This window comes from Eumetopias jubatus, unplaced genomic scaffold, assembly GCF_037043125.1.
Source record: "Eumetopias jubatus isolate StellerSeaLion01/CBP00866 unplaced genomic scaffold, mEumJub1_p1.0 scaffold_14, whole genome shotgun sequence".
Taxonomy (NCBI): Eukaryota; Metazoa; Chordata; class Mammalia; order Carnivora; family Otariidae; genus Eumetopias; species Eumetopias jubatus.
The window spans coordinates 32,435,247-32,448,675 of NW_028274820.1; the positions used below are offsets into that span (position 1 = coordinate 32,435,247).

Genomic DNA, 13,429 nt, shown 5'->3' on the forward strand with positions numbered 1-13,429 from the left:
TTTTCCAATCCTTGATCTCTTCCAGTAGCCAGACACTGGGCCCTCATCATTTGTCACTCTGACATGCCCACACCATTCTGCCAAGTTGCATCTATCCCCTCCTTCAAAGCCATGTTCAACATCCAATATGCTCTAAGCATCTCCTCAGCTCACCCATCTACATATCAGCATCACTTGGATTCCTTTTCTATGAAGGTTCTACTGTTTTCTCTTTTCCCTTGTGGTTACTTCCTTGTGCCCTTTCAAAATGCATCAAAGCTTAGGCCCTCTTCTTCCTTTATGTGGAAGACACCGTGGGAATTGAACATTCTCCTGCAGATTGTAGCCAGGCCTTTAGGCAAGGAAATGTTCTAACATTAGATTGGGGTGAAAATACCAGAAACACTTATGTCTAATATGATAACCGAATTGTCTAATTCAACAGTTCAATCTCAATAAAGCTGTTTTTAAAAAATAATTTAAAGAAGACTATCTTGAAAGAAGTTGCTGTGGTCGATGTCAAAGAGGTTACTGCCTATGTTCTCCTCTAGGACTTTGATGGATTCCTGTCTCACATTGAGGTCTTTCATCCATTTTGAGTTTATCTTTGCGTATGGTGTTAGAGAATGGTCGAGTTTCATTCTTCTGTATATAGCTGTCCAATTCTCCCAGCACCATTTATTGAAGAGAGTGTCTTTTTTCCACTGCATATTTTTTCCTGCTTTGTCGAAGATTATTTGACCATAGAGTTGAGGGCCATATCTGGGCTCTCTATTCTGTTCCACTGCTCTATATGTCTGTTTTTATGCCAGTACCATGCTGTCTTGGTGATCACTGCTTTGTAATAGAGCTTGAAATCAGGCAACGTGATGCCCACAGCTTTGTTTTTCTTTTTCAACATTTCCTTGGCAATTCGGGGTCTTTTTGGATTCCATACAAATCTTAGGATTATTTGCTCCAGCACTTTGAAAAATGTCATTGGAATTTTGATCGGGATGGTGTTGAAGGTATAGATTTCTCTGGGTAGCATAGACATTTTAAAAATGTTTCTTCGACATCGGCCACAGCAACTTCTTTCAAGATACATCTCAAAAGGCTAATGAAACAGAAGCAAAATGAACTTTTGGGACTTCATCAAGATAAAAACCTTCTGCACAGCAAAGGAAACAGTCAACAAAACAAAGAGGCAACCCACAGAATGGGAGAAGATATTTGCAACTGACACTACAGATAAAGGGCTGGTATCCAAGATCTATAAAGAACTTCTCAGACTCAACACCCAAAAAAACAAATAATCCAGTCAAAAAATGGGCAGAAGACATGAACAGACACTTCTCTGAAGAAGACATACAAATGGCTAACAGACACATGAAAAAATGTTCATCATCATTAGCCATCAAGGAAATTCAAATCAAAACCACACTGGCTTTTTCGTAACGGGTTTGCCGCCAGAACACAGGTGTCGTGAAAACCACAACCTAAACCAAAATGGGAAAGGAAAAGACTCACATCAACATCATCGTCATTGGACACGTAGATTCGGGCAAGTCTACCACTACTGGTCATCTGATCTACAAATGTGGTGGGATCAACAAAAGAACTATCGAAAAATTTGAGAAGGAGGCTGCTGAGATGGGAAAGGGCTCCTTCAAGTATGCTTGGGTCTTGGATAAACTGAAAGCTGAACGTGAACGTGGTATCACCATTGTTATCTCCCTGTGGAAATTCGAGACCAGCAAGTATTACGTGACCATCATTGATGCCCCAGGACACAGAGACTTTATCAAAAACATGATTACAGGCACATCTCCGGCTGACTGTGCTGTCCTGATTGTTCCTGCTGGTGTTGGTGAATTTGAAGCTGGTATCTCCAAGAATGGGCAGACCCGTGAGCATGCCCTTCTGGCTTACACACTGGGTGTAAAACAACTAATTGTTGGTGTTAACAAGGTGGATTCCACTGAGCCACCCTACAGCCAGAAGAGATACGAGGAAATCGTTAAGGAAGTCAGCACCTACATTAAGAAAATTGGCTACAACCCCAACACAGTAGCATTTGTGCCAATTTCTGGTTGGAACGGTAACAACATGCTGGAGCCAAGTGCTAACATGCCTTGGTTCAAGGGATGGAAAGTCACCCGTAAAGATGGGAACGCCAGTGGAACCACACTGCTTGAAGCTCTGGATTGCATCCTGCCACCAACTTGTCCAACTGACAAGCCCTTGCGTCTGTCTGCCTCTCCAGGACGTCTACAAAATTGGTGGTATTGGTACTGTCCCTGTGGGCCGAGTCGAGACTGGTGTTCTTAAACCTGGGATGGTGGTCACCTTTGCTCCAGTCAATGTTACAACTGAAGTAAAGTCTGTTGAAATGCACCATGAAGCTTTGAGTGAGGCTCTTCCTGGGGACAATGTGGGCTTCAATGTCAAGAACGTATCTGTCAAAGATGTTTGTCGTGGCAATGTGGCTGGTGACAGCAAAAATGACCCACCAATGGAAGCAGCTGGCTTCACGGCTCAGGTGATTATCCCGAACCATCCAGGCCAAATCAGTGCTGGATATGCACCTGTGCTGGATTGTCACACGGCTCACATTGCTTGCAAGTTTGCTGAGCTGAAGGAGAAAATAGATCGTCGATCTGGAAAAAAGCTGGAAGATGGTCCCAAGTTCTTGAAATCTGGTGATGCTGCCATTGTTGATATGGTCCCTGGCAAGCCTATGTGTGTTGAAAGCTTCTCTGACTATCCTCCTCTGGGCCGTTTTGCTGTTCGTGACATGAGACAGACGGTTGCTGTGGGTGTCATCAAAGCAGTGGACAAGAAGGCAGCTGGAGCTGGCAAGGTCACCAAGTCTGCCCAGAAAGCTCGGAAGGCTAAATGAATATTATCCCCAATACCTGCCACCCCAGTCTTAAGCAGTGGTGGAAGAACGGTCTCAGAACTGTTTGTGTCAATTGGCCATTTAAGTTTAATAGTAAAAGACTGGTTAATGATAACAATGCATCGTAAAACCTTCAGAAGGAAAGGAGAATGTTTTGTGGACCATGTTTCTTTTGTGTGTGTGTGGCAGTTTTAAGTTATTAGTTTTTAAAATCAGTACTTTTTAATGGAAACAACTTGACCAAAAATCTGTCACAGAATTTTGAGACCCATTAAAACAAAAGTTTAATGAGAAAAAAAAAAAAAAACCACACTGAGGTATCACCTTACACCAGTTAGAATGGCAAAAATTGACAAGGCAAGAAACAACAAAAGTTGGAGAGGTTGTGGAGAAAGGGGAACCCTCTTACACTGTTGGTGGGAATGCAAGTTGGTACAGCCACTTTGGAAAACAGTGTGGAGGTGCCTCAAAAAATTAAAAATAGACCTATCCTATGACCCAGCATTTGCACTCCTGGGTATTTACCCCAAAGACACAGAGGTAGTGAAAAGAAGGGCCATATGCACCCCAATGTTCATAGCAGCAATGTCCACAATAGCCAAATTGTGGAAAGAGCCGAGATGCCCTTCAACAGATGAATGGATAAAGAAGATGTGGTCCATATATACAATGGAACACTACTCAGCCATCAGAAAGGATGAATACCCAACTTTTACATCAACATGGATGGGACTGGAGGAGATTATGCTAAGTGAAATAAGTCAAGCAGAGAAAGTCAATTATCATATGGTTTCACTTATTTGTGGAACATAAGGAACAGCATGGAGGACACTAGGAGAAGGAAGGGAAAAATGAAGGGGGGGAAATCGGAGGGGGAGACGAACAATGAGAGACTATGGACTCCGAGAAAGAACCTGAGGGTTCTAGAGGGGAGGGGGGTGGGGGGATGGGTTAGCCTGGTGATGGGTATTAAGGAGGGCATGTACTGCACAGAGCACTCAGTGTATACGAAAACAATGAATTGTGGATCACTACATCAAAAACTAATGATGTATTATTGGGTGACTAACATAATAAAATTAAATTTAAAATAATAAAAAATAAAGAAGACTATCATGAAATTTTATTTTCTACAAATTTAGAACTCCCTAATCACTGAGAAATACCATGGTCTTTCCTCATCATCCTAACTCAGAAACACAGTCTCCAATTGACTTACTTAAACCATATAGGAAGAAAGGCAGTTTTAAAAGCTGTATCCCTTTATACCCTACTTTTTAGTGTCCCCTACATTCTACCTTTGCTATGTAACTCACAAGTACTGTGTAAGAGACATTGAGCATTTGGAATAACTGGTAATAGTGAAGTTCATTAAGGGCAAAGAAAGTACTAGACAAATTTCATCAATTTCCTAGCCTCAGGGATGACTAAGTTGCACAGTCAAATGTCCCCTCTCCAGGCTTCCTTCTAAAACATCCTGCCCTGCCAGGTACCCTTCTAGCCTTGGCTACAAGTTTGCTCTTTTGACAAAACATGCTGTTCCAGAAGTGGGGAGCTCTGCTTATTCGAACATCATTATGTACCAGTGGAATTTACCTTCTGTAAGTTCACCCAAATTCTGCCTTATGGAATAATACAGAAAAGTCTGTTTCTTCTTTTCTGTGATTTCCTTTCAAATGCTTCAACTTACTATTTAGGAAGTTCTTATTAAGTACCTACTGTGTATATAAGAAAGCACTGTGGGGAATTTAAATATTAATAAGACAAATTGCTCTGAAGGCAGTTCCAGTCTAATAGTGATAAGAAAGGTTCACAAAGTACTAGAACATAAAAAAAGAAAATATGTGCAGAGGATGCAAAAGCATTGGATTTGGAAGCAGACACGATTAGGGTTAGAATTCCAGTCTTAAGACTTACTAGCTATGGCTAGCTATAACCTTCCAGAAATTACTTAACATCATTAAGCCTCAGTTCTCTCATCTACAAACTGCGTATATTAATGTCTAAATTGCATAGCTGTTGAAAAAAAGAATTAGAGGCCATGTTTGAATACACATGCACACGCACAGGGAGAGCGCACACAGTTACATAAGTGACGGATGCTCCTGCTCTTAATACCATCACTACTAATTCCATAATTACTGTCACCATCATCACTTCGAAGATAAACATGAAATGCCATGGATATTCAAAGCGAAGAGATCGAATCTCTTTGGGACAAGTAGAACATGTCAGAAAAATGATCCAAATTCCTCCATCCCAAACTGTCTTTTCTCCAACCTAAAAAAGTATTACCAGCAACTTCAACCATATTTCGTATCAAATAGTTTAATATCCTGGCCTCTCTTCTCAAGATTCTGCCCGATTTGGCAAAATTTTCTCAAAGCTTCTGCCAAGGACATAACACAACTCTCTAAATGTGTTTATCATTCACTCACTTACTAATTTTCTCATTCATTAATTTATTCAAAAGATGCTTCATTATCTTCTGTGTTCAAGGTACTCTACTAGGCTGACAGATTTTTTTTTTTTAAGTGATTAAAAATGTGTTTCTGTCTACAGGAAGCTGAGAGCCTGGTGAAGGAAAGGGTCATCTTTTTTTTTTTTTTGTATGAACATATAATGTATTATTTATTTCAGGGGTACAGGTCTGTGATTCATCAGTCTGACACAATTCACTGTATTTACAAGAGCACATACTCTCCCCAATGCCCATCACCCAGCCACCCCAACCCTCCCAAACCCCTCCACACCAACAACCCTCAGTTTGTTTCCTGAGATTAAGAGTCTCTTATGGTTTGTCTCCCTCTCTGGTTTCATCGTGTTTCATTTTTTCCTCCCTTCCCCTATGATCCTCTGCCTTGTTTCTCAAATTCCTCATATCTGTGAGATCATATGTTACATGTCTTTCTCTGATTGACATATTTTCCCAACACCATTTGTTGAAGAGACTGTCTTTTTTCCATTCGATATTCTTTCCTCCTTTGTCGAAGATGACTTGACCATAGAGTTGAGGGTCCATTTCTGGGCTCTCTATTCTGTTCCATTGATCTATGTGGCTGTTTTTGTGCCTGCCATACTGTCTTAATGGTTACAGCTTTGTAATACAGCTTGAAGTTCAGAATTTGATGCCACAAGCTTTGCTTTTCTTATTCAACATTCCTCTGGCTATTCGGGATCTTTTCTGGTTCCATACAAATTTTAGGATTATTTGTTCCATTTCTTTGAAAAAAGAACGTTTTTCCATTTCTTTGTGTCTTCCTCAATTTCTTTCATGAGTATTTTATAGTTTTCTGAATACAGATTCTTTACCTCTTCGGTTAGATTTATTCCTAGTCATCTTATGGTTTTGAATGTAATTATAAATGGGATCGACTCCTTAATTTCTCTTTCCTCTGTCTTGCTGTTGGTGTATAGAAATGCAACAGGTTTCTGTGCATTGATTTTATATCCTGCCACTTTACTGAATTCCTGTAGGAGTGCAAGCAGTTTTGGGGTGGAGTCTTTTGGATTTTCCACATAAAGTATCATATCATCTGCAAAGAGTGAGAGTTTGACTTCTTCTTTGCCAATTTGGATGCCTTTAATTTTTTTTGTTCTCTGATTGCTGAGGCTAGGACTTCTAGTACTATGTTGAATAGCAAAGGTGATACTGGACATCCCTGCTGTGTTCCTGACCTTAGGGGAAAAGTTCTCAGTTTTTCCCCATTGAGTATGATATTTGCTGTGGGTTTTTCATAGATGGCTCTTATGATATTGAGATATGTACCCTCTATCCCTACACTGTGAAGAGTTTTAATCAAGAAAGGATGCTGTACTTTGTCCAATGCTTTTTCTGCATCTATTGAGAGGACCATATGGTTCTTGTTCTTTCTTTTATTAATGTATTGTATCACATTGATTGATTTGCAGATGTTGAACCAACCTTGCAGGCCAGGAATAAATCCTTTTAATGAATAGTCCTTTTAAGGTACTGTTGGATCCTATTGGCTAGTATTTTGGTGAGAATTTTTACATCCATGCTCATCAGGGATATTGCTCTGTAGTTCTTTTTGATGGGGTCTTTGTTTGGTTTTGGGATCAAGGTAATGGTGGCCTCATAAAATGAGTTTGGAAGTTTTCCTTCCATTTCTATTTTTTGGAACAGTTTCAGGAGAATAGGTATTAATTCTTCCTGAAATGTTTGGTAGAATTCCCCTGGGAAGCCATCTGGCCCTGGGCTTTTGTTTGTTGGGAGATTTTTGATGACTGCTTCAATTTCCTTACTGGATATGGGTCTGTTCAGGTTTTCTATTTCTTCCTGGTTCAGTTTTGGTAGTTTATATGCCTCTAGGAATGCATCCATTTCTTCCAGATTGTCTAATTTGCTGGCATAGAGTTGCTCATAATATGGTCTTATAATTGTTTGTATTTCTTTGGTGTTGGTTGTGATCTCTCCTCTTTCATTCATGACTTTATTTGGATTCTTTCTCTTTTCTTTTTGGTAAGTCTGGCCAGGGGTTTATCAATTTTATTAATTCTTTCAAAGAACCAGCTCCTAGTTTTGTTGATCTGTTCTACTGTTCTTTTGGTTTCTATTTCATTGATTTCTGCTCTGATCTTTATTATTTCTCTTCTCCTGCTGGGTTTAGGCTTTATTTGCTGTTTTTTCTCCAGCTCCTGTAGGTGTAGGGTTAGGTTGTGTATTTGAGACCTTTCTTGTTTCTTGAGAAATGCTTGTATTGCTATATACTTTCCTCTTAGGACTGCCTTTGCTGCATCCCAAAGATTTTGAACAGTTGTGTTTTCACTTTCATTTGTTTCCATGAATTTTTAAAATTCTTCTTTAATTTTCTGGTTGACCCATTCATTCTTTAGTAGGATGCTTTTTAACCTCCACGTATTTGAGTTCTTTCCTCTTGTGATTGAGTTCTAGTTTCAAAGCACCGTGGTCTGAAAATATGCAGGGGATGATCTCAATCTTTTGGCACCGGTTGAGACCTGATTTGTGACCCAGGATGTGATATATTCTGGAGAATGTTCCAGGTGGACTAGAAAAGAATGTGTATTCTGTTGCTTTGGGATGGAATGTTCTGAATATATCTGTGAAGTCCATCTGGTCCAGTGTGTCATTTAAAGTCTTTATTTCCTTGTTGATCTTTTGCTTAGATGTTCTGTCCATTTCACTGAGGGGGTGTTAAAGTCCCCTACTATTATTGTATGGTTGTCGATGTGTTTCTTTGATTTTGTTATTAATTGGCTACTCCCATGTTAGGGGCATAGATATTTACAATTGTTAGATCTTGTTGGATAGACCCTTTCAGTATGATGTAGTGTCCTCCTCATCTCTTATTATAGTCTTTGGTTTAAAATCTAATTTGTCTGATATAAGGATTGCCACCCCAGCTTTCTTTTGATGTCCATTAGCATGATAAATGGTTTTCCACCCCCTCACTTTCAAGCTGGGGGTGTCTTTGGGTCTAAAATGAGTCTCTTGCAGACAGCATATTGATGGGTCTTGGTTTTTTATCCAATCTGATACCCTGTGTCTTTTGATTGGGGCATTTAGCCCATTTACATTCAGGGTAACTATTGAAAGATATGAATTTAGTGCCATTGTATTGCCTGTGAGGTGACTGTTACTGTATATTGTCTGTGTTCCTTTCTGGTCTATGTTACTTTTAGGCTCTCTCTTTGCTTAGAGGACCCCTTTCAGTATTACTTGTAGTGCTGCTTTGGTGTTCGCAAATTCTTTCAGGTTTTGTTTGTCCTGGAAGCTTTTTATCTCTCCTTCTATTTTCAATGACAGCCTAGCTGGATATAGTATTCTTGGCTGCATATTTTTCTCATTTAGTGCTCTGAATATATCATCCCAGTCCTTTCTGGCCTGCCAGGTCTCTGTGGATAGGGCTGCTGCCAATCTAATGTTTCTACCAGTGTAGGTTACAGACCTCTTGTCCCGAGCTGCTTTCTCCTTGTCTCTGAGACCTGTGAGTTTTACTATTAGATGTCGGGGTGTTAATCTATTTTTAATGATTTTGAGGGGGGTTCTCTGTGCCTCCTGGATTTTGATGCCTGTTTCCTTCCCCAAATTAGGGAAGTTCTCTGCTATAATTTGCTCCAATATAGCTTCTGCCCCCCTCTCTCTTTCTTCTTCTGGTATCCCAATTATTCTAATATTGTTTCGTCTTATGGTCTCACTTATCTCTCAAATTCTGCTCTCGTGATCCAGTAGTTGTTCATCTCTCTTTTTCTCAGCTTCTTTATTCTCCATCATTTGGTCTTCTAGATCACTAAATTCTCTCTTCTGCCTCATTTATCCTAGTAGTTACAGCCTCCATTTTTTTATTGCATCTTATTAATTGCCTTTTTTATTTCAACTTGGTTAGATTTTAGTTCTTTTTCCTCTAGTATCTTCTATGTTTTTTTCAGGCCCAGCTAGTATCTTTATAATCATCATTCTGAACTCTAGTTCCAACATCTTACTAATGTCAGTATTGATTAGGTCCCTGGCAGTCAGTACTGCCTCTTGTTCTTTTTTTTTTCTGAGGTGAGTTTTTCCATCTTGTCATTTTGTCCAGAGGAGAATAGATGAATAAGAAAACAAAATGCTAAGAGGGTAACAAGGACCCCAGAAAAATATACACTAAACAAATCAGAAGAGACCTGAAACCGGAGAGAAAAGAAAGGGGGGGAATAAAAGCGTACGATCAGGCTGGTGAATAGAACAGAGCCACACACTAGATTTTGGGTGTATTTTGGTCTGTTAGAAGAAATTGCCTCTCAAAATTTTAAAGAAAGGAAACATATATATACACAAAAATAAGGGTAAATACAATGGAGGGATGGAATATGACTATAAAGATGAAAATTAAGGGGTGCCTGGGTGGCTCAGTCAGTAAGTATCTGCCTTCAGCTCAGGTCATGATCCCAGGGTCCTGGGATTGAGCTCCACATTGGGCTCCCTGTTCAGCGGGAAGCCTGCTTCTCCCTCTCTCACTCCCCCTTCTTGTGTTCCCTCCTTCGCTGTGTCTCTCTCTGTCAAATAAATAAAATCTTAAAAAAAAAAAAGATCAAAATTTAAAAAGATTTTAAAAAAGGAATTGATAAGGTAAGAGGTTGGTTGAAAAAAAGAATGAAAAAATTTTTTAAAAAAAGATGTGATCAGGGGGAGATTAGGACAAAGTCATACACTAGATTTAGGGTATATTTTGGTCTGTTAGAAGCAGCTGTATCCCAAAACTTTAAAGAAGGAAAAATTTATATATATACAAAAAATAAGGTTACATACAATGAAGGGATAGAATATGACTGTAAAAATCAAAGTTTAAAAAAGATTTTAAAAAGGGAATTGATAAGATGTTGGTTGAAAAAGGAAAGAAGAAAAATTCAACTAAAAAAATTGAAATAGAAAAAAATAAAGAAAATTTTAAAAATTAACTTAGAAAGACTAAAGAATCATGGGGAAAAATCAATGAATTCTGTATTCCCTTAGTGCTGTACTCCCTTAGCGCTGGGGTTTTGCAGTTCTCATTGTTTGGTAAACTTGGTCTTGGCTGGATGTTCTTGTTGATCTTCTGGGGGAGGAGCCTGTTGCAGTGATTCTCAAATGTCTTTGCCTGAGGTGGAAATGCACCACCCTAGCCAGGGGCCAGGCTAAGTAATCTGCTTGGGTTTGCTCTCGGAGGAAGGGGAGTCTCCCCAGATCTGCCACTTGCTGGTTCCCTGATCGAAGAACAGTGGCCCAACTGTGCCAGGGATCATTGGTTATGGCAACCCTGAGTTCAGAGCCCACTCCTCGGCTCCGTCTCTGCAGCCGGCTTCCCCGCCCCGATACCTGGGAGCTCTGCCGCACTCAGGCACCCCCGGTCTTTCTGTGACCCTGAGGGTCCTGAAACCACACTGTCCCAGCAAGGGTTCCACCCCCCACTTAGCCACTGGAGCAATGTCCCTGAGCAGGGCAGACTTCTAAAAGTTCCGATTTTGTGCTCTGCTGCTCTATCACTTGCCAGTAGCTGGCTGACAGAGGCTCCCTCCCCCCGTGGCCTATCTTCCTGTATATCACATCGGATTCACTCCCCCACACGTCCTATCTTCCAGGAAGTGGTCTCTTTTTTGTTCATAGAATTGCTGCTATTCTTTTCTTCCATCTCCTGTTGAGTTTGTAGGTGTTCTGAATGGTTTAATAACTATCTAGCTGAATTTCTGGGACCAGACGAAATTTAGGTCTTCTACCCTTCCACCATCTTGCTCCTCCTCTCCAGGAAATGGTCATCTTTACAAGAACTGTATTTGCAATAGTGATCTGATACCAAAACACTAGCAAACCTTCTATGACCACTCCGAAAATATCAGGAGAGGTGTGCAAACAATTCTGTGGGAATTCCCAGTATATCAAGACAACCTTGGTAGATCTATTCATGTTATTTAAGAGCAGATGAGTTCTGTGAACCAGCACAGAATCACTCTCTTTTTATTGTGGTAACCAACACCACCTTTTTCTCTTTAGGAAATGATTTGTGTGACACTGAAAGGAACAGGGAGTTATACAGTCTGGCCGCCCAGCCTCAGGGCTCAGCCAGTGAATGAAGCTGTTGCACCAGAGGTATCCCATTCCATTGGAAGAATGGTTAGTATGAGGTGGGCTCATGATTCAAGGAGGGCCAATCAAGAGTCTTTTCTGAAACTCTGGTCAGCGCCTCTATGAGGATGATAGTGGCTTGGGTGGAGATGCCACTGGGCATCTGGTACCACACGAAAGAGCTTGCCTGTGAAGGAAATCAAAATGAACCAAGAATATCAGTGAGAAGAACAGGAAAAAAAAAATGTCCTGATAAAACTGTTTGCTCTATGGCGACCTCCCAGTCACGAGTCAAGACACTTGCCCTGCTTCCACCTACCCCAAATCTGGAAAGGATTTTTTAATTTCATTAACAGAATTTTTAATTATCCCCAAGTGTGGGAGCAAAACTGACACCTTGCTTTGCAACCATTAAAAAGAAAGGTGTATTCACATCCCACAGTCAGGGCAGGGGAAGGAACTACTTTTTACCCTGAGATAAAAGACAAAAACAAACAAACAAAAAGTTACTAGTTCTATGGAGTTCTAGTACTCAAAATAAATAAAAGCTTAAGCCTTGTCTATATGTGGCTGACTCCCTAACAAAACCACCTTACCTCTCTAACTTCTGTAAGCAGATCTGAGACAACTTTGTGGGTATGATAAACAAGTGAGTGACTTGTTTTTCAGCCATGAACCCACTTAATTGAAAATTAAGTATCCTTTGTATTCTTGGGAGTTTTTTTTTTTTTTCTCTTTAAATGTCTGTTGCATTTTTTATTTGGTAAGCCATGTTCTAAAGCTTGGATTCTCCTCAAAATATTTTTGGCAAGTTTTGGCAAGTTAATGTTTTCTCTTTTCTAAATATTTCTATATCTGAGACTCTGACACAAATAAATGTTGACTTTAATTTGAGCTCAATGTGCTAGCACACTGGGATCTCTCTAAATTTTACTTCTGTCATACTCCCCAGCTTTATTGCTCTACAAATTTAACACACTTATTCCCAATATCCTCACGCAAGTTAAGGATTTTTAAATCAAATGTTGAAAACAATTCACATGTACTCATATTCTTCTTGGTATGACTCAGGATATGTATAATTACATTGAAATTTATATTCCTATAGCAAATACATGATACCAACTACACTACAAGTTAATATCAACTACATTCCTAGTTGATATACCCATTTATTAAGTCAAACATTTTACATATAATTCCTCAATTAGCTATATGTCCTCTTAACCATATCATTTAGTCCACAATTCTCTATCTTAGCCATACGGAGATCATGAGAAGTTCTATCACATATGGTGCTAACATTAAAAGATGCCTTCTCTCGATGACTACTTGACCATTAACAAGGTCAAGATTTTTTTTAAGATTTTTATTTATTTATTTGACAGAGAGAGAGAGAGAGCATAAGCAGGGGGAGTGGCAGGCAGAGGGAGAAGCAGACTCCCCACTGAGCAGGGAGCCCGATGTGGGACTCAATCCCAGGACCCTGGGATCATGACCCAAGCAGAAGGCAGATGCTTAGCTGATAGAGCCACCCAGGCTCCCCAAGGTCGAGATTTTTTTGAGCTCAGATGTCAAGCACTGAATTTGTGCATGTATATGTAGCCATATGAGTGTATCTCAACATATGTAAAAAGTGGGCTGTGAACATTTTGAAAAAATACACAAAAATTTCAAGTTGACTCACTACTACAAAACCTCCCTATTCTAGCATGAGTCTATGTCATTAGATGCAGCTAATGCAACCCCCTTCCCACACCCCCACATTCCAGTCACACACATTAGTTCTTCAGATATATCCTGCTCCCTCCCACATCAGATCTTCACCATCCTGCTCCTCTTCCAGAAATGCTGTTCTTCCATGCCTTGGCCAAGGTTTCATACAGTTCTGAAGCCTTTCCAGGCTGGGTCAGATCCCTGTAAAATTCAGACTTCTCTGCTGTAGCACTAATCACAGCTGGAAATAATTTTTTTTCTTTTGACAGACCATCTCTTCCTCTGAAATCCAG

General features: G+C 40.0%; 1 protein-coding gene and 1 pseudogene across 1 annotated transcript in view; one reads left to right on the forward strand and one right to left on the reverse strand.

Moving 5' to 3' along the window:
• ELAPOR2 (endosome-lysosome associated apoptosis and autophagy regulator family member 2) overlaps nucleotides 1-13,429 on the reverse strand; it is a 180,160-nt gene that overhangs the window by 46,676 nt on the left and 120,055 nt on the right. The gene's annotated exons all lie outside the window — the stretch shown is intronic.
• LOC114220819 (elongation factor 1-alpha 1 pseudogene) lies at nucleotides 1,460-3,159 on the forward strand (annotated as a pseudogene).